The following is a 6,927-nucleotide window of genomic DNA, read 5'->3' on the forward strand; positions in this document are numbered from 1 at the left end:
GTTGCAGCTGTGTTTGTCTCTGATACGGGAGAGCCGCCGATCAAAAGAAACATTGCCGTTCATCCCATTGGGCAGCGAGGAGTACAGAATATTGTGTACCATAGCCCAAACTGTGATCCAATGGTGTATCCACTACTCTTTCCGTATGGTGAACTCGTCTGGCAACCTGGAATACGGAAGCAAGGGAGAACTGCAAAAAGGAAAAGTCATGAAATGGAGGAAGGTGACGATGAAGAACAGGAAGATATCAGTCACGATGCAGGGGAACAAGAAAAAAAAAAAACAGAAATGTGTCAATGAGGGAATTCGATGCGTACTGCCTTCAGGATCGACAATCCTTCAACCCGCTGTTACATTCTGGCAAACTGACACAACAATACATAATTGATGCCTACCTAAAGGTTGAAGCACAGCGACTGGACTGGAACAGACAAAACCGAAAGAAACTCAGAGTAGAATTATATGTTGGGCTTATGGATTATATCAACAGTAGGGCTGAACAACAAGATCTGAGACCGGGTCGCATCGTCATACTTCCCTCTTCTTTTATCGGTGGAAAACATGCCATAACACAGAATTACCAAGATGCGATGACTTTGGTAGCAAAATTTGGAAAGCCGGATTTATTTATTTATTACGTTCACTTGCAACCCAAAGTGGGAAGAAATTCAGTCCGGCCTTTTACAACATGAAACAGCAATAGACTGCCCAGATTTGGTATCTACCATATTCCACTTAAAGCTACAAGAGTTACTAAACGACTTGACTGCAAAAAAAGGTGGAATTGATGGGACAAGTAAAGGCATACACCTACGTCATTGAATTTCAAAAAAGAGGTATTACGTACATTCATCTGAATGTTCGTAACAGTAATGTTAAGGATGGAATGATTAATAATGCACATTTAATGCATCCATTTATTGTTTCAGGTCTTCCTCATTGCCATATGCTCTTAATTCTGGACGACGAAGACAAGTTTCGAGATGCTATCGATTGTGACAATGCTGTTTGTGCAAAAATTCCTGACCCGGATATTAACAAGGAGCTTTACGATGTTGTCACCAGCTGCATGATTCATGAGCCCTGTGGAGCACACAATAGAAATTCAGCATGTATGGAAGATGTAAAAGGAATCTGGACATGCTCCAAAAAGTTTCCCAAAGACTTCAGCGAAGAAACAAATATTAATGTAGATGGTTATCCAGTATACCGCAGACGAAAAGATGGCATTAAGCTCAAGATTAGGGATGTGGAAGTTGACAGCGGCTGGGTTTTACCATATAACCCCTACCTCTCTCAGAAATACAGCGCACACATAAATGTGGAAATCTGCTCTTCTATCCAGACCGTCAAATATATTTTCAAGTACATGTGCAAAGGACATGATGCAGCCATTGTTCAAGTGAACGAAGTCAGCTACTGGCACCTACCACTGGGACGAGATTAAGACTTACATCGACACACGATATTTGGCATCGCCTGAAGCAATGTGGCGGCTGTGAAAATTTGAGATGTCTGCACGTTCCCATGCTGTAGAAAGACTTCCGGTACACCTACCTTTCCAACAATCAGTTTACTTTGAGTATGGAACGGAGCAGCTTTCTGTGGAAAAAGCTCAGCATGATGGCACAAGTTTTGGAAGACAAGAAAAAGAGGTGCTGACAATATCCTTCCAAGAATGTACTCTGTCTCTCCACAAGATATGGAAAGATTTTCCCTGCGCCTACTCCTGATGCATATCAAGGGTAAGTCATATTCATCTAATTGTACGTTATTAGATCATCCTGACTTTTTTAGAATTTTTAATTATTTTCTTTATGTTGTTATGTTTATGTTGTTCTTAATGTTCTTAATGTTGTTCTTAATGTTCTTATGTTGTTCTTAATGCTACATCATTCGAAGATCTGAGAACAGTGGAAGGACACACATATGAAACTTATATTCTGGCAGCAAAGGCCATGGGATTATTGCATGGCGATTCAGAGTGGGACAAAACAATGGAAGATGCATCTTTATTTAGAATGCCCGGTGAGCTTCGACAGCTATTTGCTGCAATCCTGAAACACGCCAACATCACAAGTGGACTTGATTTATACAACAAATATAAAAATAACATGATGGAAGACTTCCTCCTGACTCATAACGAATACATGGCCGAGCAGCAAACACTTGCCGATATCCAAGACCACTTACGACAGTTTGCTAAAGATTGCAAAAGTTGTGGGCTACCTTCCTCATCAGATGCGTATAAAATGTGTGACATTGTTGATGTGGAAAGGGAGAAACAAGAATCTGAAAGACTGCAGTTTCTGATGAACCTAGAACAACGAGGCGTCTTTGAAACAATCATAAATGCAGTTAATAATCCAACCACATCACAAAAATGCTTTTTTTTATCTGGTGCAGGAGGTTGTGGAAAGACTTTCGTGTACAAGGCTTTGACATCTACTATACTTGGGAATGGTGGTATTGTAAAAACAGTTGCTCCTACCGGTTTGGCAGCTACATTACAGAATACTGAAAAACGTAAATTTAAGATGTCTGTATTGAAGATTTTTTTTGTTTTACACAGGCGGTAAAACAGTGCACTCCGGATTTGGAATTTCGGTTCATTTGAATGAGAGAACTGTATCAAGTATTAAAAAAGGAACCTCAGTCTGCCGAGAGCTTTGGGATACTAAACTTATTATATGGGATGAAATTTCAGTGTCTCACGTTCATCTTTTCAATGCCGTTGATAGAAGCTTACGTATTCTCCTTCACAATGAAGAACCTTTTGGTGGGATCCCGATTGTTGTTGGAGGAGATTTTTGTCAGCAAGCTCCAGTTGTACTTCATGGAAATCGTCTTAGTATTGTAGAGGCGTGTGTCAAGAGCAGTCCAGTCTGGAAATCCTTCAAGGAACTGAAATTAATCAGGAACATGCGAGTCAATCCTGATGAGGTTGAATTTTGTGAGTGGCTGTTAACTGTTGGATCAGGAGTTGAAGATGGGAATCTGGTGGATTTTGTGAAGCTGAGCAAAGACATTCTGACTCATGACGTCGTGACGAGCATATTTGGGAATGACCTGAACTCTCTCACTCCTGCTGATCTTGCTTCCAGAGCAGTACTATGCCCTAAAAACTGTGACACGCTGACAGTCAATGAACAAGTGTTGAACATGCTTAGAGGTCAGACTAAATCATACTTCAGTGTTGACAATATTTCATCCTGTGAGACAGAAGAAGAAAGAGCTCAGTACCCCATCAAATTTGTACATTCCCTAACTCCTATGGGCCTCCCTCCTCATATGCTGAACCTTAAGAAAGGCTGCTGTGTCATGCTACTCCGCAATCTAAATCCAAAGAAAGGACTGTGCAATGGTACTCGATTAATTGTAGAAACTCTTGGCACAAATCTCATCAACTGCAGTATTTTTTCTGGGGAGCGACGTGGTCAAAAGGTTCTCATTCCAAGAATACCATTGGGCACTAGCGAAAATTGCGATATCCCGTTTAAGTTAACAAGAAAACAATTCCCACTTCGTCTGGCTTATACCATGACAATTACAAAATCGCAAGGACTAACATTCGATAAGATTGGCATTCTCCTACCTGACCCTGTATACACACATGGTCAATTATACACTGCATTCTCTAGAGTAACAAGTTGTAAAGGTCTTTCAGTTCAAATTGTACCTGGTAGAAGTCAAGGAAAGATCTTTGAAAATGACGAAAATGACTATACATGTAATTGTGTTTACAGAGAAATTTTAACTTAATTTATGTTTCGTTATGAAATTTGTTTAGATGCTGGAACAAAAATTCTTAATAAATATAATTCTGAATTAATTATTCAACGGCTCATATACAAAAAAATCAATCCTTAAAAGATACTTTATTAACCAATCATTAAAAAGTTTTCAAAACTTCAAAAAACAGGCAAACAAAAATAGGCTTATTGCTGATTTTCAAAATCCAGCCACAAACACTAGAGAGTCATTCCAATGTCAGGTAGAGGGTCACAAACCTATTTGTCCCTATAGGGCCCTATATCTCTCTCCTACCTGACAGCGGAGGTTGGCACCCTCTTGATACGCAAATGGCGCCCGCGCTCCTCGGCGGCTCTCCCTAATCACCCTGTTCACTCCTATCTAAATGACATCAGCTTGGAGTACAACAGATGGCCGGGGACAAAAATATAATAGATAATAACCCCATGCCACAAACCACCAAGACAAAAATATAAGGAATAGTAACTGGAAAAAACTCTAATTTTTGGCAGATTTGTAAACATTTGCTTTGGGAGGAAAAGGGGTCTAAATAACCCTATTTAGGTGTCTCCCTGCCTGACAGCGGAGCTTTTACACCCTACGTTACTCTGGTGCCCCCGCTCCACGTGGGCTGACCCTTACTGACCCCTACACTTCTCACCCAGAAAGAGGAAAGAGGGTGTCAGAACATATGGCCAAGGGAGACAGGGGTAATAAATTAGAATTATCCCTGAAAAAATCCCCCCCAAAGATGCTGGAATGAATAAAAAATGCACATCTTACTGAATCCAGTTTGTTTTTGATTTTACACTGTGAATAAAATGTATCATTAGTATTATTCAGATTTTTAATGATTATTATTGTTATTAACTTCATTTTAATTTAATTTACCACCTGCGTAAGTGCTATTGAATGTTGTCATTTTTCCTTTAGTTTAATCACCAGCAGCGTTAATTAGATAGCAATGAGCGTTCCGAGCGTTAGCTGGCTGGAAACAGCTAGTATCTAATATGCATCTTGATGTGTTTCAAAAAGACATTAGAAAGTGAATAGATATGCCTGTTTTCAAAAACAGCCAAAAAAAGATTGTCGAAAGTGCACACCACCGGAGTCCCCATCGCAGTCCCGACCTGTTGTAGGTACCAAGCATTCTGAAATTTAAATGCATTGTGTCTCAAAACAAAACAGATCCCCTCACATACAAAGTCAATGAATGCAGCGTCTTTGTCCGTTGTGGCTAAAATTTCCCTTATCACATCTACCCCTAGATCCTGGGGAATCTTGGTATAGAGACTTTCCACATCGATGGACACAAGAGAAAAACCAGGCTTCCATTCAAAATCTTTGACAACTTTCAAAATATCTTTAGTGTCCTTTATATATGAGGGGATGTAGCCAAGAAGAGGACAAAGCAGCCAATCCATATACTGGGAGAGAGGTTCAGTGAGAGATCCTATCCCGGACACAATGGGTCGGCCGGGAGGACAGGACATAGACTTATGTATTTTAGGAATACAGTACCATAAGGGTTTTTTGGGGAACTCCGGTAGCAAGCGTTCTGCTAATTTCTGGGGAATGACCCCTAATTCGACATATCTCCTGAGAAAAGAACGAAGATCATTTTTAAATTTTCCTGTGGCATCATTTTTAAGTTTCATGTAAGTATTAACATCAGAAAGTTGTCTGGTGGCTTCATTCAAATAAAGTGACCTTGGTAACAGCACCGTGTTGCCACCTTTATCTGCAGTTCTTACCACAACATCAGACCACTTGGTGATCTCTGACAAAGCTCGCTTTTCCTCAGGAGATAAATTAGAGGGAGCCCTCTTGTAAACCAAAGCCTCCACATCCTTCAATACCTGCTTTCAAACAAATCAATCACATTGCCTGGAGAAATCGGAGGCATAAATGTGGATTTTACACCCTGCAAAAACTGTTTAACAGATTCAAAAACCCCTGCATCATTGTTTTCTGCAGAAGCATTTACGTCACATAAACTGTTTAATAAAGCCGCATCTTCCCTGATGGTTGCAAATGCACTGGAGTCCGCAAGAAAACCCAATGGACCCACAGTGCATGGGCTAACCACATCAGGTGCGGCGTAGTCAGATTTTTTAAAAAAAGATTTGTGCAGATGTATTTTTCTGACTGCCTTAAAAAGGTCGATCTTAAAGTCCACAAAATCAAAGTCCCTGGGAAGGCAAAAATTCAAGCCTTTGGATAATAAAGAATGGTGAGCGGTGATAAACGATGATCGGTTAAATTGATCACCATATCACCTAGAAGGGTTATCTCTCCTTCCTGTTCCAAGTCACCATTTTTCTCTTGTACTGGGGCGTAACGCCTCCTCCTCTTGCCCCCTCGTCTCGTTCTCCGCCTAAAGGGACCTGTATTGTGGAAGTATGTACAGTATCAGATTCACAAACCGATGTATCATCTCTCAAATTGGTCATCACCGAGCTGTCATCACAGTAACTGGAATCAGAATCAGTGGTTAGATATTCCCTCTGATGTTTTTTGATATTTCCTGGGGCGCCTATTCCCCCTAAACTGCGGCCGGCCACTCTTATCGCTGCCACGATTCGCTTTATTCCAAGTGAAGATATGGCCTGATTCAAAGTCAGCTTTATCTCTGACAAATTTGTCTCTTTTTTCTGCTTAATATCTGCTTGAATTGGAATAAGTTTGGTGTCCATTTTTTTTATTTAAAACTGACCACTGCTATTCAGTTAGGCGGGACTTCAATTCCTCTTTGGTTTTAGTTATGTCCCTGTTCAGATCCTCATAACACTGCACGTTATATTTTATGACCAGTTGCAAAAGTTTCTGGGAACACTCCAGAAAAATATTGTCCCATTCAGTCTTGAAATCAGGGTTATCTTTAAAATGTGATATGTCCTTGTAAACTCTTAAACCCCGAGGCACACGGCCACAGTCTGTATAAGAACTGAGAGAGTTGTTAGTCCAAAAAAGCTTCATCTCTTTTTCCAGTAAAATGCCAAATTTGTGTTCCAAACTCTTGGTACTCAAAGAAAAAACCTCATCTCGTTGATCTCATTCCTTAAAAAACGCATCAACATTCTCCCGACCTGCTAAGAGGCCACTTGACACAGAGAAAGTCGCCGACTCCATTAGGAATTAGTCGGAACATGCTGCGCTCTATAAAAAAGCCAC

At 40.4% G+C, this 6,927-nt stretch overlaps 1 pseudogene; it reads left to right on the forward strand.

Annotated features, from left to right (window-relative positions):
* The first annotated feature begins 296 nt into the window (after positions 1-296).
* LOC141052556 (uncharacterized) lies at positions 297-1,447 on the forward strand (annotated as a pseudogene).
* Positions 1,448-6,927: the final 5,480 nt, after the last annotated feature.

Source organism: Dendrobates tinctorius, unplaced genomic scaffold (assembly GCF_039654945.1).
Source record: "Dendrobates tinctorius isolate UK_male_01 unplaced genomic scaffold, ASM3965494v1 ptg000162l, whole genome shotgun sequence".
Taxonomy (NCBI): domain Eukaryota; kingdom Metazoa; phylum Chordata; class Amphibia; order Anura; family Dendrobatidae; genus Dendrobates; species Dendrobates tinctorius.